The sequence below is a fragment of the Salmo trutta genome, chromosome 4 (genome assembly GCF_901001165.1).
Source record: "Salmo trutta chromosome 4, fSalTru1.1, whole genome shotgun sequence".
Lineage (NCBI taxonomy): Eukaryota > Metazoa > Chordata > Actinopteri > Salmoniformes > Salmonidae > Salmo > Salmo trutta.
This window is the reverse complement of record NC_042960.1, coordinates 46,131,336-46,154,576: the sequence shown is the minus strand read 5'-3', so window position 1 is coordinate 46,154,576 and position 23,241 is coordinate 46,131,336. Positions and strand designations below refer to the sequence as shown.

General features: G+C 41.4%; 1 protein-coding gene across 1 annotated transcript in view; it reads left to right on the top strand.

The window, feature by feature from the left end:
* The first annotated feature begins 9,288 nt into the window (after nucleotides 1-9,288).
* LOC115192472 (calcium-activated potassium channel subunit beta-2-like) overlaps nucleotides 9,289-23,241 on the top strand; it is a 46,372-nt gene continuing 32,419 nt past the window's right edge. Inside the window, exon 1 of the mRNA XM_029751006.1 lies at nucleotides 9,289-9,323. The gene's annotated coding sequence lies outside the window, so the exon portion shown is untranslated. The remainder of the gene's footprint in view (nucleotides 9,324-23,241) is intronic.

Genomic DNA, 23,241 nt, shown 5'->3' with positions numbered 1-23,241 from the left:
ATAAGAATGTTATGATTGACAGAGTCGATAGCCTTAGCCAGGTCGATGAATATGGCTGCACAGTAATGTCTCTTATCGTTTAGGACCTTGAGCGTGGCTGAGGTGCACCCATGACCAGCTCTGAAACCAGATTGCATAGCGGAGAAGGTAAGGTGAGATTCGAAATGGTCGTTAATCTGTTTGCTAATTTGGCTTTTAAAGACCTTAGAAAGGCAGGGTAGGATAGATATAGGTCTGTAGCAATTTGGGTCTAAAGTGTCTCCCCCTTTGAAGAGGGGGATGACCGCGGCAGCTTTCCAATCTATGGGAATCTCAGACGATACGAAAGAGAGTTGAACAGGCTAGTAATAGGGGTTGCAATAATTTCGGCAGATAATTTTAGAAAGAGAGGGTCCAGATTGTCTAGCCCGGCTGATTTGTAGGAGTCCCGATTTTGCAGCTCTTTCAGAACATCACCTATTTGGATTTGGGTGAAGGAGAAGTGGGGGAGGTTTGGGCGAGTTGCTGTGGGGAGCGCAGGGCTATTGACTGGGGTAGGGGTAGCCAGGTGGATTTTTTTTATACCAAGCTATACCATAATAAACATGGTATAGCATAATAAACAGGTTAACGTGAAATCTCCACTGTGCTCTGTCAGCACCATGCACATCGCCCTAAAAACTAAAGCAAAGTTTTGAGAAAAAATAATCAGCTAGATTGCTTCTTACCTTTTCAGAAGAGCCACATTTACAAGTCCTTAAAAAAAATTGTGGTTCAATCTGTAGAATATGCCAAAACTTTATAGCCTACTGTTTTATTGGTTGCTAAAACAACAATTGCCCAACTCACGGTTCAGCTGTTTTGAGCACTAAATGCATCAGGGCATTAAATGCATAAGCCTATTGGCTTAGGCGTCCACTGTATTAATATCAAAAAAAATATATACAGTACCAGTCAAACGTTCGGACACAACTACTCTTTCAAATGTTTTTCTTTATTTTTACTATTTTCTACATTGTAGAATAATAGGGAAGATGTCAAAACTATGAAATAACACATATGGAATCATGTAGAAACCAAAAAAGTGTTAAACAAATTGAGATTCTTCAAAGAAGCCACTCTTTGCCTTGATGACAGCTTTGCACACTCTTGGCATTCTCTCAACCAGCTTCATGAGGAAGTTACCTGGAATGGATTTCAATTAACAGGTGTGCCTTGTTAAGTTAATTTGTGGAATTTCTTTCCTTCTTAATACATTTCAGCCAATCAATTGTGTTATGACAAGGTAGGTTGTATACAGAAGATAGCCCTATTTGGTAAAAGACCAAGTCCATATTATGGCAAGAACAGCTCAAATAAGCAAAGAGAAATGACAGTCCATTATTACTTTACGATATGAAGGTCAGTCAATTCGGGAAAATTTCAAGAACTTGTAAAGTTCCTTCAAGTGCAGTCGCAAAAACCATCAAGCTGATTTGAAACTCATGAGGACCAGCACAGGAAAGGAAGACCCAGAGTGAACTGTACCTCAGATTGCAGCCCAAATAAATGCATCACAGAGTTCAAGTAACAGACACATCTCAACATCAACTGTTTAGAGGAGACTGCTTGAATCAGGCCTTCATGGTCGAATTAATGCGAAGAAACCACTACTAAAGGACACCAATAAGAAGAAGAGACTTGCTTGGGCCAAGAAACACAAGCAAAAGACATGTCCTTTGGTCTGAGATTTTTGGTTCCAACCACTGTGTCTTTTTGCAGAGTAGGTGAACGGATGATCTCCACATGTGTGGTTCCCACTGTGAAGCATGGAGGAGGAGGTGAGATGGTGTGGTGGTGTTTTGCTTGAATTCAAGGGACACTTAACCAGCATGGCTACCACAGCATTAGTGGGATTATCATTTGTTTTTCAACAGGACAATGACCCAACACACCTCCAGGTTGTGTAAAGGCTATTTGACCAAGAAGGAGAGTGATGGAGAACTGCGTCAGATGACCTGGCCACCACAATCACCCGACCTCAACCAAATTTAGATGTTTTGGGATGAGTTGGACCGCAGCATGAAGACAAATCAGCCAACAAGTGCTCAGCATATGTGGGAACTCCTTCAAGACTGTTGGAAAAGTATTCCAGGTGAAGCTGGTAGAGAGAACACCAAGAGAATGCAAATCTGTCATCAAGGCAAAGGGTGGCTACTTTGAAGAATCTAAAATCTAAAATATATTTTGATTTGTTAAACACTTTTTTGCTTACTACATGATTCCATATGTGTTATTTCATAGTTTTGATGTCTTCACTATTATTCTACAATGTAGAAAATAGTAAAAATACAGATAAACCCTTGAATGAGTAGTTTTGACGAGTACTGTGCTGTGCCTTCAGAAAGTATTCAGACCCTTTGACTTTTTTCCACATTTTGTTACGTTACAGCCTTATTCTAAAATGGATTAAATAAGAAAACTCCTCGGCAATCTAGACACAATACCCCATAATGATGAAGTTAGAACAGGTTTTATAACATTTTTGCAAACATATAAAAAAAAACGTATTTACATAAGTATTCAGACCCAGGTGTATCCTGTTTCCATTGATCATCCTTTAAAATGTTTCAACAACTTGATTGGAGTCCACCTTTGGTAAATTCAATTGATTGGACATGATTTGCAAAGGCACACGCCTGTCTATATCAGGTCCCATATTTGACAGTGCATGTCAGAGCAAAAACCAAGCCATGAGGTCGAAGGAATTGTCCATAGAGCTCCGAGACAGGATTGTGTCGAGACACAGATCTGGCAAACGGTACTACAACATTTCTGCAGCATTGAAGGTGCCCAAGAGCACAGAGGCCTCTGTCATTCTTAAATGGAAGAAATTTGGAACCACCAAGACTCTTCCTAGAGATGGACGTCTGGCCAAACTGAGCAATTGGGGAGAAGAGCCTTGGTCAGGGAGGTGACGAAGAACACGATGGTCACTCTGACGGAGCTCCAGAGTTCCTCTGTGGAGATGGGAGAAACTTCCAGAAGGACAACCATCGCTGCAGCACTCCACCAATCAGGTCTTTACGGCAGAGTGGCCAGACAGAAGCCACTCCTCAGTAAAAGGCACATGACAGCCCGCTTGGAGTTTTCCAAAAGGCACCTAACGACTCTCAGACCATGAGAAACAAGTTTCTCTGATCTGATGAAACTAAGATTGAAATCTTTGGCCTGAATGCCAAGAATCACATCTGGAGGAAACCTGACACCATCCCTACAGTGAAGCATGGTGGTGGCAGCATCATATTTTGGGGATGTTTTTCAGCGGCAGGAACTGGGAGACTAGTCAGGATCGAGGCAAAGATGATTGGAGCAAATACAGAGAAATCCTTGATGATAACCTGCTCCAGAGCGCTCAGGACCTCAGACTGGGGCGAAGGTTCACCTTCCGTCAGAACAATGACCCTAAGCACACAGCCAAGACAACGTAGGAGTGACTTTGGGACAAGTCTCTGAATGTCCTTGAGTGGCCCATCAAGAGCCTGGACTTGAACCAGATCGAACATCTCTGGAGAGACCTGAAAATAGCTGTGCAGCGACGCTGCCCATCCAACCCGACACAGATTGACAGGATCTGCAGATTAGAATGGGAGAACTCCCCAAATACAGGTGTGCCAAGCTTGTAGTGTCATACCCAAGAAGACTCAATGCTTCAAGAAAGTACTGAGTAAAGGGCCTGAATACTTATGCAAATGTGATATATATATACTGCTCAAAAAAATAAAGGGAACACTTAAACAACACAATGTAACTCCAAGTCAATCACACTTCTGTGAAATCAAACTGTCCACTTAGGAAGCAACACTGATTGACAATAAATTTCACATGCTGTTGTTCAAATGGAATAGACAACAGGTGGAAATTATAGGCAATTAGCAAGACACCCCCAATAAAGGAGTGGTTCTGCAGGTGGGGACCACAGACCACTTCTCAGTTCCTATGCTTCCTGGCTGATGTTTTGGTCACTTTTGAATGCTGGCGGTGCTTTCACTCTAGTGGTAGCATGAGACGGAGTCTACAACCCACACAAGTGGCTCAGGTAGTGCAGCTCATCCAGGATGGCACATCAATGCGAGCTGTGGCAAGAAGGTTTGCTGTGTCTGTCAGCGTAGTGTCCAGAGCATGGAGGCGCTACCAGGAGACAGGCCAGTACATCAGGAGACGTGGAGGAGGCCGTAGGAGGGCAACAACCCAGCAGCAGGACCGCTACCTCCGCCTTTGTGCAAGGAGGAGCAGGAGGAGCACTGCAAGGGCCCTGCAAAATGACCTCCAGCAGGCCACAAATGTGCATGTGTCTGCTCAAACGGTCAGCAACAGACTCCATGAGGGTGGTATGAGGGCCCGACGTCCACAGGTGGGGGTTGTGCTTACAGCCCAACACCGTGCAGGACGTTTGGCATTTGCCAGAGAACACCAAGATTGGCAAATTCGCCACTGGCGCCCTGTGCTCTTCACAGATGAAAGCAGGTTCACACTGAGCACATGTGACAGACGTGACAGTCTGGAGACGCCGTGGAGAACGTTCTGCTGCCTGCAACTTCCTCCAGCATGACCGGTTTGGCGGTGGGTCAGTCATGGTGTGGGGTGGCATTTCTTTGGGGGGCCACACAGCCCTCCATGTGCTCGCCAGAGGTAGCTTGACTGCCATTGGGTACTGAGGCCTAGCCCCAGAAAGAGAGAGAGAGACAGAGATATGCCGGCAGCATGCTATTGACACTGACATGAATTTCTTCATACTTGTCAGATAGGCTACTGCGTCTGCTATACAGATATAGGCATTCAGAAGGCGGCTATATTGTTTGTTATTCTGGTAGGCCTAAAACATTCTTCCACACCTCAAGTTCAACAGTTAGAGCTGTCGGAGTCATTCCGGATGAAAAGCATGCCCAAAATAAACTGCCTGTTACTCAGGCCCAGAAGCTAGGATATGCATATGCATGGTGGTATTGGATAGAAAACACTCTAAAGTTTCTAAAAATGTTAAAATAATGTCTGTGAGTATAACAGAACTGATTTGGCAGGCGAAACCCCGAGCACAATCCATCCAGGGAATCTTTTTTTTTAGGTCATTTTGTTTTCCAATGCTTTTCTATGGGAAACCTCATTTATTAGGGCCCAGATTGCTGTTCCTATGGCTTCCACTAGATGTCAACAGTCTTTAGAAATTGTTCGATGTTTTCCTTTTGAGAAATGAAGAAGTAGTCCTATTCTTTCCATGTGTCACTCAGATGGACTCAAGTCTTTTGGTGCGTGTCAACAGGAGCGCGCTCCTCGTTATTTTTCTCCGGTATTGGAAACAGTTTATCCCGTGTTAAATTGTATCGATTATTTACATTTTAGGGTACCTGAGGTTGGATTAGAAACGTTGTTTGAAATGTTTGGACCAAGTTTACAGGTAACTTATTAGATACTTTGTAGTCATGTTGGGCGAGTTGGAACCGGTGTATTTCTGAATCAAATGCGCCAAATAAATGGACATTTTGGGGATATAAAGAAGGAATTTATGGAACAAAACGACCATTCATTGTGTCACTGAGACATTTTGGATTGCAACAAGATGAAGATCTTCAAAGGTAAGGCATTTATTATATCGCTATTTCTGACTTTTGTGTCGCACCTGCCTGGTTGAAAAATGGTTTTCATGTTTTTGTATGCGGGGCGCTGTCCTCAAATAATCACATGGTGTGCTTTCGCCGTAAAGCCTTTTTGAAATCTGACACAGCGGCTAGATTAACAAGAAGTTAAGCTTTATTTTGATGTATTACAGTTGTATTTATATGAATGTTAAATATTTATATTTCTGTAGTTTGAATTTGGCACTCTGCAATTTCACCGGATGTTGTCAAATCAAGCCCGGTAACGGATTCGAGCTTAATGGATCCCTAAGAGGATTTATATAATAGGCTAATAGCCACAACAAACCTTCACAAAAGATTCTAAACTTTACTAGGGTAATATAAAAAGTAAGTCAAGCCGTTGTTTATAGGGAAAATAAAAGCAGGATATTATATTGCGGCAAACACAACATTACAGTTGGAACTTAATTTTGCAAAAGAAAATGGCTTGAATGAAACAAAACACTTGATCTGGTTTAAACCTTCACAAAAGTTTTGAAGAGGCTATTTTGCAGCAATTAACAAGAAAGGCTTGTGCCTACCATAAGCAAAAATGACAGCAATAGACTACTGATATTTATTTTACAATAGGCCTACTAATAACTCATCTTAAACTAAATACTGATCACACAATTAAAAAACAAAAAACAGATCAAACAATTCAGCCAACAAAAATGTCTCAACACAACAAAGAACAGGTTTGGATTATTAAATAGGCCTGCAATAATAACAATGGTATACAATAATGATAAAACAAATGACTACCAAAACAATCTATGAATTAAAGTTCCAAAATGGCATCCTACCTGAATAGCGAGATGCACAATAGCCTGCTTTGGCTGCTCCAACATTCTTCTCATCTCCAGGGCTCCAGACTAACAATTTTCATTTGGTGGCACCAGCCCATAATTTGGTCGCAGCAATTTTTTGGTGCAGCATCATGCAATAGAAAACACTAGTAGGCCTTTCATCTTATGAAGTCATTCACAGTGCTTTATTAAAAACTGTAATAGACCACTGAGATGGTATTGAAGAAATATGTTATTTCATAATTGTGTGATGTGATTCAACATATTTTAATGTGTAACTTCTCAGTGAATGTCATGATTTTGGATAGAGAATTATGCTACTGTTAGATATTTTTTGTTGAAAAAAAAAGATATATATTTTTTTTAACATTCAAATAGAAATACACTTGCCAGCATCTTTATTTGCTCTAATATAATAGGCTAATTTATTTGGGGCTAATTCACCACCTAAGTAAGTGGAAATTCAAAACACATTAGCTAGATCACTAACTCTAAAGATAATATCCACTCATAGTAGCCATGTATTAATCAAACAGTACATTTAATGTCCAAATGAGGACAATGAACTCGCAATGGTGGGCATTTTGCATGCCCCATATCTCAGTCATATCAAATATCTTTGTAAAATAGTTGCTATTGAGGTCATCATTGAGTTGAGAAATAAAAAGTATGCCTAAAGAAAGGTGAGAACATCCTCTCTCCATCTGTGACAACAGGATAGTTATTTTTCCCAGCAATTGGATTTTAAAATGTTATACAATCCGAACACTTTTCTTTCTCCAGGAGCATTTTTTGCCCCCAGGAAAGGAGAGAAAAAGAACGGCTCACTCAACACAGCAGCAGGCCCCAGCAAAACAGGTACAGGGGCAGGCAGGCAGACACTTTCATTACAGGATAATGTACTTTACTGTTTGACCAAATCATGGTTTTTGCCACCTAAAAAATAGAATGTTTTTAGTGGTTAACACTTTCACACGTACCATCATACGGGTGTTATCATTCTACAGTGGTCCCTGAAGCGTACGATCACACCCGTGTGATTAGAATGCTTATTTAGAACGCTTATTTAGAATGGCCAGTTTCAAATGACGCAACAATCAGCATTTGAGCTGGCCATACTTTTTTCAGAAACTATTTACACAAACACTGTCCTTACAAAGTTCTGTCCAGAATGTGAACAGTTTATTTTTGGATGCAATGTTCAGATATTCGCAGAAGTATCTATAGCATGACACAATCATCCAAACCAGAAAAATGTAGGCTACAGTTGTCAAATTTTATAACTCTCGGGTGACATAAACTACAACATGAATTAGCTAATAGAAATTACTATTTATAATTAATCACATCACGGATGAGCTCACCATTGATCTAAATAATTGAGTAAAACACTTTCTAGAGATCAAAAGTAATCCAACGATGATTAGTTTCAGTGCGCCGCCATGCTTTTTTTCCTCACAGAAACCAAAAATAAGAGAAGACAAGATGAGTTTGGTCTGTTTATAGTATGCATGTTGAAGGGGTGTGTCGTCTACCATCGTTCACATCCCACCATTCACTTCTTGAAGTTCTCAAAAAAAGAGTGAACCCTTACTCACCGCCTTTTGTTATAGCATCTTTGGTCCGACAGACGACGACGTGAAACCCAGAATTCATTGTATGTCAACAAACATGGCTCCACACATAGCTGGAATTAGCTTAGCTCATCATAATCAGTACAACCTTTAAAAAAAGTATTTTACACATATAACATCACCGGTACTTGAAAACATGTGAATAAAACAGTAAATATATCAATAATTACCACACAAAACATTTTCTGATAGTGATTTATTGATACAAATGATGCGTGCAGGCAGTCAATCACGTAACCTCTCACTCCCACTCTGAGCCATTCAGTGATGTTGTTTATGTATGTAGCTAGTGAGCTAAGCTGTAGCATTAGCAATGTTTTTCAAAAGGAGACAACTCACAAATGTGGAAATTCTTGAGATTTTTTAAGTCAGGAATCAGATTCTGATAGTGACAGTGAGGAGCTTCCCCCAGCCATTGACAACCCTGAATCTGAGGATCCCTTGTCCACTGACGAAGTTCCAGGTCCCTTCGAAGATGCTGGTGGTGATGGAGGCAGACCGACAGTGGATGAAGTACAGGAGTTCTGTGGTAGCTGGAAGGCTGCCAGCCATTTCACCCCTCCTGGCCCTGCTGTTTGCTTTGATGAGTCCCAGTCTGGAGTGCAACGCCCCTTGCCATTTCCATCTGAGGCAGAGTGCTTCAAGTTGTTTCTGACAGAGGAGCTGGTGGGAGACATAGTAGAGACCAATCGCTATGCCTTGGAGCTACAGGAGAAGAGAGAGCCAGGAGTGGGGGGGACAACCACAACTAGTATACCTTCCTGGTGACAGTCCTTCTCATGGGGATAGTAAAGAAGAACTCCCTAAGAGAATACTGGAGCACAGATCCTATGTTTGCAACTCCCTTCTTTGCCACCCTCTTTTCCCAAGACTGCTTCCTAATGCTGCTGTGATGACTGCATTTCATCAACAATGCTACTGCCATCCTAAATGACCCGTTATACAAAATAAGAAATGTCAACAGCTGGCAGTAAAGTGGCATGACAAACGAGACATCCATGTCCTCTCCACTGTCCATACAGCAACCATGTCGGCCACAGGGAAGGTGGACCACCTGACGGGAGAGAGAAAAATCAAACCAGACTGTGTACTTGACTATAACCTCAAAATGGGGGCAGTGGATAAGGCGGACATGATAAACAGCTTTGTGGAATGCACTCAGAAAACAACCAAGTGGTATAAGAATATATTTTTCCATCTGATCAACGCAACCCTCAATGGCCACATAGTTCACTGCCAACTAACAGGTGAGATGATTGCTGAACAAGGGACTTTTTGTAGTTGGACAAACAGTTCACATGCAAATCACATACAGAAACTATTAACATATTAAGGCACTTACTTTGATAGAAACACTGCCTGGATTTGAACCAGGGTGTCTGTAGTGACACCACTAACACAGATGCTGTGCCTTAGACAGCTGCACCACTTGGGAGTCATAAGGGCAGGGTAGCTTCAAAATACAACAAGCCAATACTTCTCTGATGCAATTAGCATTGTTTTTCAGAGTAAATAGAAGAATGTAGCCAGCTACAGAAGCACGATTGAATATAACACCATAAAGGTTATGAAATGAGTAACGTTACCTCGCGTGTCCACGGTTATAAGGAATATAAACAAATATATTATGCTCCATACACACAGTGAGCTACAGTATAACACAACATACAGAAACTATTATAACGTAATAAGGCACTTAGTTTGATAGAAACGCAGTCTGGATTTGAACCTGGGTGTCTGTAGCAATGCCTCTAGCAGATGCTGAGACGCTGTGCCTTAGACAGCTTCGCCACTTGGGAGTCGTAAGGCTCCTCTCTCGCTTTCTCTCTCTATCTCCTCAGCAGAAGGGCAAAAGCGGACAATATGGCTTGCTACAATTTTATCTGCTTTTTATTTATTTGATCGTCCAAAAGCCAGCAATTACCAGCTAACAGAAATCCTGCGACCCAGTGGCTTTCCATAACCCCTCAAACACTGCGACGCGCTCTGTTCATTGTGTTGACACAGCGCAGTGGAGATACAGATTTTGCACCAACTTGTCAATCAATCATTTGAACTTTTTGGTTATTTTTATATAGGGACATAAAACTTAAACTGTGGTTGCACAAATCTCAACTGAGGGGGCTAAGCCCCCTTTTGCCCCCACATGGATCCAGGTATGCACCCCCTTACTCTAAAGCAATCCCCATTTCTCTGTATGGTATAACGGATACCTTATATGCCAAAATACATCTTGGAGTCCACAGTTGTGTACTAATCATTACATATTGTAGGACATTCACACACAGACCCACACTCATACACAGCTACACACAAACACACATGCAGTACAATACACTTCTGTTTCCACACACACACACATACACGCAAACGCGCACACACATTCCCAAACACAAACAGACTGTCTTTGATGAGAGTGCAGGCTTGACTGGGTTGCCATGCCAACAGGATAGAACAAAGACTGAAGCCATAATGCCAGCGTTCATGCGAGATGTAACAGCTATCGCTGTAGCCTCTGAGCAACCAGAAATAGAAAAGCAATTAAATCGTTCAATTCGTGTCTGTGCTTTTTACTCTTATTTTTCTGCTTTACGTAACCTAGATTGATTTCTCTAACAGGTTGTATTCTGTATTCGACTGTGGCTTGAATGAGATATCTTCTAATCAGAATAGGTTTCACTCCAGCTGGGCATCTCAGTGAGAAAATGATTAATGTGGTGGAGCTGGTGAGATATCTCAGTCATAGTGAAACACCAAGAGCATGCAAAGAGGAATCACCAAAGGCCTTATCTTTCCCCATGCTGTTTTGAACTTGCAAATCCTAGCAGGTTTTCCTTTCGTTTGAAATGTGGGAGGTGCGGGATGGAGCATCCCACTGCGACCGTCGCTGACAACTTGTTTTTCAGATGCCACTCATATCTCCCTGTGGGATAAGCCTCTAGTGTCCTCTGTTCTGTTCTGACTGCAGCAGCATTTCATCAATTCACATAACACCACAGTTAAAGACCAACCCCCATTTAAAACACCTGAACACCACTGATATATTGTATTCAACACTGACAACATGCTAATTACTATCTGAGCGTGGCGAGCATGACCATAAACATACAGTATGGCCCTTGTAATGCACGGCAATAAGCACATGGCTTCCAGGGCACATACAGTACATTCTTTTGATCTGTGTTTGAGTCTGCGCCAACATATCCTCTGCATGAGAGAGTTTCCGTGTCAAAAGTCCTAGCTATTTTTATCTCAGTCTTAGCTGGTATTTTCAGTCCTGGGGGATTTGCAGTGAAGTGCAGTGCCAATGCTAAACAGTTTGAATTAGTCTATAATGCAGTGGCATATTTACAATAAACAAAAATAAAAATGCAACATGCATCAATTTCAAAGATTTTGCTGAGTTACAATTCATAAGGAAATCAGTCAATTGAAACAAATTCATTAGGACATAATCTATGGATTTCGCAACTGGGAGTACAGATATGTATCTGTTGGTCACAGATACCTTAAAAAAAGGTGGATCAGAAAACCAGTCAGTATCTGGTGTGGCCACCATTTGCCTATTGCCGCACGACACATCTCCTTTGTATAGAGTTGATCAGGCTGTTGATTGTGGCCTGTGGAATGTTGTCCCACTCCTCTTCAATGGCTGTGCGAAGTTGCTGGATATTGGCGGGAACTGGAACACTCTGTCTTTTACACGTTGATCCAAAGCATCCCAAACATGCTCAATGGGTGACATGTCTAGTGAGTATGCAGGCCATAGAAAAGCTGGGACATTTTCAGCATCCAGGAATTATGTACAGATCCTTGCGACATGTGGCCAAGCGTTATCATGCTGAAACATGAGGTGATGGTGGCGGATGAATGCCACGGCAATGGGCCTCAGGATCCCGTCACGGTATCTCTGTTCATTCAAATTGCCATCGATAAAATACAATTGTGTTTATTGTCCGTAGCTTATGCCTGCCCATACCATGACCCAACCATGGGGCACTCTGTTCACAATGTTGACATCAGCAAATCACTCACCCACAGACGCCATAAACGTGGTCTGCGGTTGTGAGGCCGGTTGGACGTACTGCCAAATTCTCTAAAATGACATTGGAGGAGGTTTATGGTAGAGAAATGAACATTCAATTATCTGTCAAGTGCTCCGATGGACATTCCTGCAGTCAGCATGTCAATTGCAAGCTCCCTCAAAACATCGGTGGCATTGTTTTGTGTGACAATACTGCACATTTTAGAATGGCCTTTTATTGTCCCCAGCACAAGGTGTACCTGTGTAATGACCATAATGTTCAGCTTCTTTATGTGCCACTCCTGTCAGGTGGATGGATTGTCTTGGCAAAGGAGAAATGCTCATTAACTTTTTAGGGATAGGGGCAGTATTCGGAACTTTGGATGACTGAGATGCCCAAAGTAAACTGCCTATTACTCAGGCCCAGAAGATAGGATATGCATATACATGGTAGTATTGGATAGAAAACACTCTAAAGTTTCTAAAACTGTTAAAATAATGTCTGTGAGTATAACAGAACTGATTTGGCAGGCGAAATCCCGAGGACAATAAATCCAGGAAATTTATTTTTGAGGTCATTGGACTTTCCAATGCTTTTCTATGGGAAAGCCTAATTATTAGGACCCAGATTGCAGTTCCTATGGCTTCCAGTAGATGTCAACAGTCTTTCGAAATTGTTCAATGTTTTTTTTTTTTAAATGAAGAAGTATTCGTATTCTTTCTAAGTGTCACTCAGAAGGACTGTAGTCTTTTGGTGTGCGTGAATGAGTGCGCGCTCCTCGTTGTTTTTCACCGGTATTGAAAACAGTTTATTCCGTCTTAAATTTTATCGATTATTTACATATTAGGGTACCTGAGGTTGGATTACAAACATTGTTTGAAATGTTTGGACCAAGTTTACAGGTTACTTTTTACATTCCTTTGTAGGCATGTTGGCTGAGTTGGAACTGGTTTATTTCTGAATCAAACGCGCCAAATAAACTGACATTTTTGGGATATAAAGAAGGACTTTACCGAACAAAACAACCATTCATTGTGTAACTGGGACCTTTGGGATTGCAAAAAGATGAAGATCTTCAAGGGTAAGCGATTTATTTTATCGCTATTTCTGAGTTTTGTGATGCATCTGCTTGGTTGGAAAATGTTTGTGACGCGCCCTCACTTGGTTATTGATCTCCGGTATTGAATATACTATTTTCTGTCTTAAATTATATAGTTTATTTACATATTAGGGTACCTGAGGATTGATTAGGAATGTTGTTTGACATGTTTGGACCAAGTTTATTGGTAACGTTTGGGATTCATTTTGTATGCATTTTGAACGAGGGGAAATAGGTGGATTATTGAATGAAGCGCGGCAAATAAACGTACTTTTTGGGGATAAAAAGGACTTTATCGAACAAAAGGACCATTTGTTATGTAACAGGGACCCTTGTAATTGCAACCAGATGAAGATCTTCAAAGGTATGGGATTTACTTTATCGCTATTTCTGACTTTCGCGATGTATCTGCTTGGTTGGAAAATGTTTTTAATGCTTTTGTATGCTGTCCTCAGATAATTGCATGGTATGCTTTCGCGTAAAGCCTTTTTGAAATCTGACAAAGCGGCTGGATTAAAAGGTTGACTATAAGAGATATTTGTACTGAGGCGAGTTGGGAATCACCATTCACTTTTGTGAGGTTTGAAGGTTTGAATCCGAGCCTCACGCTTATCACCTGTGGAAGATTGGACTTCCAGCAAGGCGTGGATTTCCTTTGCCCTGTCAGGCTTGATTGTAGATGCTTCAACCGAAGTCGCGAGTGTGGCTCCCCATAATATTTTGTACCATATTTCCCTCCTTCAGGGAACAGTAGTCATAGTCATAACCTTACCATTTACAGTGGTAGCATTTATGCATGGGGCATACCCTCACCAGCTCTAACACAATGGGTCAAACCAAACCACACCACAGCAGAGCATGTTGAGTCAGCCACATGCAGCCAGGGGAGGGCTGAGGAAGAGGGGCCTCTGTGGGAAAGTGGGTGTCACATGGTAAGCCACACCGCCCCTAGGCATCACTGCCACAGTCTGACTCCTGCCAGAAGCTCCTTTTCCTGAAAACAAACCCCTGCCACATGTAGTGTGGACAAGGCACTGTCAAGAAGAAAGTTAAACAACCTACATCTCTGCTCTGTAATCCCACTCTCTTATTCCGTCTCCCCTCTCTTTCGCTCACACACTCCCCCTCTCTCTCTTCCTCTGCCGCTCTCACTCTTTCATGCGCTTTTCCGTCATGAGATTCACCGTTGATGGTGGAGCCACTTGGTTGGTCGGCTCACATGAATAAGCAATTGACTTTCCCTGAGCATGATCATGGCTGGCCTGTCTCTAGATTCCACACATTTTGGAAGGAGGGTGAGGGCAGGCATGTAAATAGCAGTCTTATGGGTGGCTAAGAGAGGCCTCCAGTTCCAGGCCACGTGGGTCTCCCTCCAATGCTCCACTCCACCAATCTGACCTACATTGTCTGTACTACAGTACCTCTCCCTATCACCAACATGAGCTCAACACACCACAACTACAATGGATCCCCCTCAACTACCTACACCTCATTACTGATCATGCCGGCATCCAGGCTACATCACTTGCCTAGTTAAATAAAGGTTCAATAAAAAATGTAAATAATAATAAATAAAATAAATCCTGTGTTAATTTGTTCACACACGCATTACGCTGGTTAATGGTGTTAAAATGGTCTCCGTAATTGGAAGTCAGTGGATATATGTGATTTCACCATTCTAATATGTTTTGTTGATCCCTCTAGTGCCAATGTTTGGGGACTTTTTATGTGAGTTTGACCACATCAGAAGCCATTCACGTTAAGAGGCCTTGATTTAAAAACTAAGCAACACCTTAAAATCAATGTTCAATGTATGGTTTTGGAAAATAGAGGACCAAACCCAAGGGGGGGAAATAAAAAAGAGACGTCACTGCTGGAGTTTTTATGGAAACAGACACCAAATTGAAGGCAGCTGAAGCACAAACTGTTCAGAAGAATGGGAAAAAACTGTAGGCTGTGCCCAATAGAAATGAATGGTAAATCATTTATTGTGTCATTTTGGAGCCACTTTTATTGTAAATAAGAACAGGATATGTTTCTGAACACTTCTGCATTAATGTTGTTGCTACCATGATTACAGATAATCATGAATGAATGCTGAATAATGATGAGTGAGAAAGTTAGGCACAAAGTTCATACCCCTAAAACCGCTCACCATTAACCATAACAAGTGAGGTTAGCAGTTTTTTTGGGGGGGGATTATATATATATATATATATATATATATATATATGTACATTTCACACTAAGTGAAAGTGTCCAAATACTTATGCACCTTCAAATGGGTGTACTAGGGCGGCAGGTAGCCTAGCGGTTAGCCGAGTGTTGGGCCAGTAACTGAAAGGTTGCTTGTTCGAATACCCGAGCTGACAAGGTGAAAAATCTGTCCATATACCCTTGAGCAAGGCACTTAATGTCAAGTCTCTCTACGAGAAGTGGGTGTAGAAGTCAGGCGCAGGAGAGGGGTAAATACGAAGAAGGCGGATTTATTAACAGTTCATAAAAACTTACAGGCACAGACTAAATGGCAGTCCACAAAATCATCTAGAACATAGTCTAGGAAAAAACACCTGTAAAGATGAACCAAAGAAATACGCCACCCAAAGACAGGAAAACACAAACAAACCCGCATGAAACAAAATGGGCAGGGCGAGATAAATACCCCAACTAATCAACCTAAACTAGACACAGGTGAACAATCAAAACAGACATGACCAAACGAAAAAGGATCGGTAGCAGCTAGTAGACCGGCGACGATGACCGCCGAGCGCCGCCCGAACAGGGAGAGGAGCCACCTTCGGTGGACGTTGTGACACTTAACCCTAATTTGCTCTAGTAAAACAACACATTTAACTGCACCTATATGACAATAAACCATCCTTTTAGATACATAAAGTGCTTTAATTTCTAAATGGTAAAACAGATAGATACTGATACTGAACAAGAATATAAACGCAACATGTAAAGTGCTGGTCCCATGTTTCATGAACTGAAATAAATGATGCCAGAAATTTTCCATATATTCCAAAAGCTTTTTTCTCTCAAATTGTGTGCACATATTTGTTTACATTCCTGTTAGTGAGCATTTCTCCTTTGCAAAGATAATCCATCCACATGACAGGTGTGGTATATCAATTAGCTAAATAAACAGCATAATCATTCCAGACACGTTATACTGAGGACAATAAAAGGCCACTCTAAAATGTGCAGTTTTGTAACACAACACAATGCCACAGATGTCTCAAGTTTTGAGGGAGCTGAATGCTAGAATGCCCTCCAGAGCAGTTGTCATGTTCATTTCTCTACCATAAGCCGTTTCCAACGTTGTTTTAGAGAATTTGGCAGGACGTCCAACCAGTCTCACAACTGCAGACCACGTGTAACCACACCAGCCCAGGACCTCCACATCCAGCTTCTTCACCTGCAGGACCGTCAGAGACCAGCCTCCCGGACAGCTGATGAAATTGAGGATTGTTTCTGTCTGGAATAAATCCCTTTTGTTGGGAAAAACTCATTCTGATTGGCTGGGCCCTGCTCCCCAGTGGATGGGCCAGTCTCCCATGTTGTCAATATCGGGTGTATGAGAGGCGAAGTCAGGTGCAGGAGAGAAGCGAAATGTAACCAAGCGCACTTTATTATAGTTCCAAAATACGAGAGCACTACATAAAATAAAAATGCGCTCAAAACCACGGAACATAACCAAAGTAAAGCACATAAATCAAACACCATGAAAAACATGAAACAATTACACACAAAACATGATGGGAAACAGAGGGTTAAATACAAGTAGATTGATTGGGGAAATGATAACCAGGTGTGTATGGAAACAAGACAAGACAAATGGATAATAGAAAAATGGAGCGGCGATGGCTAGAAAGCCGGTGACGTCGATCGCCGAACGCCGCCCGAACAAGGAGAGGAGCCGACCTCGGCGGAAGTCGTGACACATGTGAGTGGGCCTATGACACATGTGAGTGGGCCTCCCAGGCCCACCCATCGCTATGCCCCTGCCCAGTCTTGTGAAATCCATAGATTAGGGCCTAATGAATATATTTAAATTGACTGATTTCCTTATATGAACTGTAACTCATAAAATAATTGAAATTGTTGGATGTTGCGTTTATTTTTGTTCGGTATATATGAAAGTATCATGAAAAAGAAGGTGACATTCTGGAATGTCACCTCATATAAAACATTTGATCTCAAATCCAAAAGTTTAGAGCCAATACCAATAGGAGTGTACACCAAAATACACGGTGGTTTTATGTGTTGAATGTGCCATGTTTATGAAAGATCATGCTGTTATTATGGCAGTGTTAAAATGCCTCTAATGTAGCCTTGTGTATCATGTGATGTGATAGCAATTTTAATCTGAAAGCCAGACTTTGCCTCACTGATAAATGCATTAAACTTCACATTTTATGTTGTGTTGTGTTGTACATGATTTTCCAGATAAGTTTCTGGTGAAACAGCCACTGTAAGAACATAATGTAATCTTCCTGACGTATGAATCCATACTGTACAACCCTCTAGTGGAATAAAGGAATACAACTAAACATTTTTGTTCCTTTCATATCAGAATATGTCTCACTGCTCCTCCTACTGATGAAATCAGGACACTGAAGTGTGGTTACCTGTTTCCTGTAGCCCTTACAGGATTTACAGATATGTAAAACAAGAGGCTGCCGGTATATATTTAAATGTATAATCAGTACATTATGCAAATGTAAATAAAATAGTCCCAATTAAAGAAGCATAACATACCCATATACTCATAATATCCTCATCTGTATGCAGACAGCAACACTCGTGCCTGTTCATTGATCATTTATTTGACATGAGGTAACAGACAGTGAAAGTACAGTAAAGGATGATACTGTACTATCTATACAGACAATTGGTCAAAGTCCACTCGCAAATGCCCACTAGCAAATTTGGCTTGACATGCAATTTGTTACCATGGCTCTTACTAGTGACCTTTCTGCACTAACATAAGAACATCCTCCATTTCTTGTAAGAAAAAAAACACTTCAGGCCCTAGCAGAGTACAACGCAATGAAACAAAGCAGTTACACCAGGCGACACAGAGAGAGAGTGGGGTCAGCTCGTCTTCTTTTTTTATTTAGCCTTTGAAGAAATTATTATTGTGGCTCCTGTTGATGGACCTCTGATTACTCTTAGCTGTCCTGTACTATGACTCTAGATCAGTGCTCTACAAGAGGGTACTATTAGATTAACAATTAGGACAAACATGATAAGGAATTAAGATATTACACTATCACTTTTATGTAATGACAATTACATTTCGGGTCTTTTACTATCTGTAAGCCTGATTTTAGGAGTGTAGACCAAACAAGTGAATGTCCAATCACATACACCTGTCATAAAGCCACTCAGTCAGGGTTCATGTTGATGTTCAGTTACATGTCTGGAACAGTGTTCTGGAGCATTATACTGTCTCTTATAACTCAGGATTGCATTGGTGTACTTCTACCACTAGATGGTAATAGAGGAGTGAGTAGAGACATGGTCCTCATTAGACATAGCTGCTGTCACTGTGCCCATATACCTTACATTACATACATTCAGTGGATACAGCAGGACGGTAGAACGTTTGCTATTGCTTAAATACACTTGTGACAAAACATTTTCTAGTTATGTTTTTTTTTATAATGCATTGGGTGTATGACCTCTCACTTTCTGTCTTGAATAAGGGTTTATTAACATTAAACAAATGTCTGACTGAAAATCCAAACTATAAGTCCAAAATATGGACTTCAAGAGCCAATATTCAGATGACTTTGCTTCTGTCAGAAATCCACACAAAAAAACAAGACACAGCATCTCTTTCTCACACACACACACACACACACACACACACACACACACACACACACACACACACACGCACACACACGCACACACACGCACACACACACACAAACTAATTTTAAGCATGAGTGAGGGGTAGACAGTCCATTGTGCCAATCACTCACATTGCACTGTAAGTTATGTCAAACATTTTGAGCACACATGCTTACAAAAGGAGTTAGCGGGGCTATGTCACTAATAGTCCTCAGAAACGGGCTTAACTGCAGAGAAGTTCAAGCAACTGCTAACAGTCTCATCTCCTCAACTTGGTATGGGATTATCAATAAGAGAAGTTTAAGTAAAAAAATCTAGACAGATTAAGGTAGGACCTGGCAAAGTCTCAGCACCAAAACGAAACACTGTCTCTACTGCCGTTTCCAACTGCTTTGGGGGACTTAGACAGATAGATGGAAATGCTCTTGTGAACTGTTACTAAACATAGTTATTGTACATTCATTGAAGATCTTAGCTCATTGTTTGATACATTGTTCATGACTTAATTGAATCACTGAGAGTAATGTAACTGGTCTTTCCTTCTGTCAGTCCAGTGTTGTGTATGATGTTGCTTCTTTTGCATGAACTTGCAATGGCATTTTTTCAGTTTAGTTTGTGAGTTTGTTTGATTGCTTGCAAGGGGGCAGAGAAAGAGTAAGTCTAAATGCCATTATGTGCATCCATACCAAATGCTAACAGCCTAGAGATATGAAAGAGATAATGTTACTATTTTCCACTTTCACCCTCATATTTAGGATTCCTCTACATCCCTAATTAGACATAGAGTACTTTTTGAAGGTTCCTGAAAGTTTTGCACTGGGATAGCTGTATGCAGTGTGCACCATAGCTAAGGGCAATCCAAGGTCGGCTTACTTTGCATGTGTCCATCCATGATTTAAAATCATTGTATTACATTTGTATACATATGCACCACACAGAACGCAGTGCAACTGCCTCTGCAACACAATGCTGCAAGGCAAACGCTGCATTCCAATGGAAATTAATATATTTCTGGTGTACCAAAACGCAATGACGCTGTTGGTGTGTTCAAGGCGTTACCGCACAGTCTGCGCAGACAGCCAGAGCAGCCCAGCCCGTTAGCATGTAGTACGCGGGAGACGCTGGCACGCTCACCACAGACATCCTTGTCAATCCAGCTGGGGAAATGAATGGTTCAGGTAAATATAGCCTATAGAGGAAGTAATGCCTGCCCACCTCTTACTCTGAACTCGACCCGGTTCGAGCCAACACACACTCTGTTGATGATTCTGAATGGATTTGTTCATCTGGGGTTGGTATTGTAGCTCAATAATATCCAGTCATGTGACGACTAAATTATATAAAAATGGCTTGAAAGCCTTCTGGTGAATGGATGCAGTAATGGTCCAACGATGACCTCTTTTCCCCTTGTCTTTGGGATTCTTGATATAAATCTAGAGATGTTATCACTTTTAATGAATAATGATCAATAATACATGCAAGAGCTTCCAAGTCCCAAAACATCTGTATGCCTGTACGGCAGCAGTCCAATTAACTAAACTACATAGCAGGACTGCTTCATATGTTCCTGATATGCAATACAGCTGTCAATACTGTCTTCACTGTTAGTATTCGGTACATTTCAAGTAATCAAATAGAAAGCCTAAAGGTATGCTATTTAACTTCTAACACAAAGGAAAGAATACTGTCTCAAGCCCATGCTGACTAAACAGTCAGGTGCCAAGTGCAAACTGCACATCCAGCAGACAGAAATAGCACTCCAGAAACAGTCAATGACATCATGGGTTTTCTCTAATGGGCATAATGTGGGGGGTGTTTTAAATGATGAACATTTAAACTACGATAGCCACACAGTTTTAGCATATGACAACACCAGTCTGTTCAGTGTTCACTCTGTTTGCCACCTGATGCTCAATGTCTTGTCGGGAAACTCTTATTTTCTTTTTTATCAGCGCGAACAAGTCCTGGTGGGTTATTTGTTGTTGTGATACATAGTGGGGACGAGGGATGACTTTTGACAAATATTTTGGCAAAAAAAATGTGTTTATTCTCCACAATATACACCTCGCACTGTTAAGAGTCAGCTGCCTCCCGCTCTGCTGTGTGTTGGCGCTACTATTAGGGGAATTCCTGTCCAACATGCAGACCATTTAAGCTCTGGATAAGAGCGTCTGCTAAATGACTTAAATGTAAATGTAAATGTAAGCGTTTGACCACAGAGCCATGCCCGCCGTGCCCCTGTGACACTAGAGAAAGGCACACGCTGCCAGTGACCTTTTTAAGAGAGGTGATTATGAAGGCTATTTAAAATAACAACAGTCACCAATGAAACACTATAATATCCCACTATCTGAATTTTTTTTAAAGTATAATTTAACTAGGCAAGTCAGTTAAGAACAAATTCTTATTTACAATGATGGCCTACCCCGGCGACACTGGGCGCTGCCCAATGGGACTCCCAATCAGAGCAAGTTGTGATACAGCCTGGAATTGAACCAGGTTCGGAAATGAAGCCTCCAACACTGAGATGCAGTGCCCTAGACTGCTGCGCCACTCGTTCAGACAATCATACAACAATCCATTTATACTGCATGTTTCGTGGAATCTACGCATCTTTCCGTAATTCTGATTGCCACTGTTTGATGGATTGGGGGTAGTGATTTGAGTGGAACTTTTCTGGTAATGCAGAAGAAAACACCTTTGTGTCAATACTGTGTCAAATTGATTTTGGGACAAAAGACACAGTGGAGTAGATTACTGCTGTGGAGCTCAAAGAGTTTATTGAGGTGAAATGGATGCTGAATGGAACTTCATAAGTGCTTTAATGACAGCGATTCTGATAGTGGGAGGAGAAATATCAAGGAACATTTCCAGAATTTGCCTTAGTAGGGAGCTGCTGCCAGCAGTAGACAATATACAAACAAGTCATCTTACTCTGCTCTCTATACCCACAGCACAGATATCATGGCTTGGTCTGAGCTCACTGAATAGCGACTACAGGTGTGAAGACTGCTATTGGTCTACAGGAGAGTCTTGTTATTGTGCTCTGCTCAAGACCAGGATACTGGAGACATCTTTAGCTACAGTGCCTTCAGAAAGTATTCACACCTCTTGGCATTTTCCCACATTTTGTTGTGTTACAGCCTGAATTTGAGATTTTTGTGTCACTGGCCTACACACAATACCCCATAATGTAAAAGTATAATTATGTTTTTAGAAATGTGTACAAATTAATACAAAATGAAAGGCTGAAATGTCTTGAGTCAGTAAGTATTCAACCCCTTTGTTATGGCAAGCCTAAATAAGTTCCGGAGTAAAAGGTTGCATGGACTCATCTATCTGTAAGGTCCCTCAGTCGAACAGTGAATTTCCACCACAGATTCAACTACAAAGACCAGGGAGGTTTTCCAATGCCTCACAAAGAAGGTCACCAATCGGGGGTGGGGGGGGGGGCAGAAGCTTAATATCCCTTTAAGCAAGGTGAAGATATTAATTTTACTTTGAATGGTGTCACAACAATGATACAGGCGTCCTTCCTAACTCAGTTGCCGGATAGGAAGGAAACCACTCAGAGATTTCACCATGAGGCCAATGGTGACTTTAAAACAGTTATAGAGTTTAATGGCTGTGAGAGGAGAAAACTGAAGATGACAACAACTTTGTAGTTATTCCACAATACTAACCTAAATAACAGAGTGAAAAGAAGGAAGCCTGTACAGAGTAAAAATATTCCAAAACATGCATCCTGTTGCAATAAGACAAAAAAACTGTGAAGAAAAACTGTCAAGAATTTGAAGAAAAAAAAAAAAAATCTAATCAAATCAAAATCAACTTACGAGCTCCTAACCAACAATGCAGTAAAAAGAAATAAAAGCAATTAGTAATTAAAGAGCAGCAGCAAAATAACAATAGCGAGACTATATACAGGGGGGGTACCGGTACAGAGTCAATGTGCAGGGGCACCGGTGAGTCGAGGGTAATTGAGGTAATATGTGCATGTAGGTAGAGTTTTTAAAGTGCCTATGCATAGATGATAACAACAGAGAGTAGCAGTGGTGTAAAAGGGGGGGGGGGCAATGCAAATAGTCTGGGTAGCCATTTGATTAGATGTTCAGGAGTCTTATGGCTTGGGGGTAGAAGCTGTTTAGAGGCCTCTTGGACCTAGACTTGGCACTC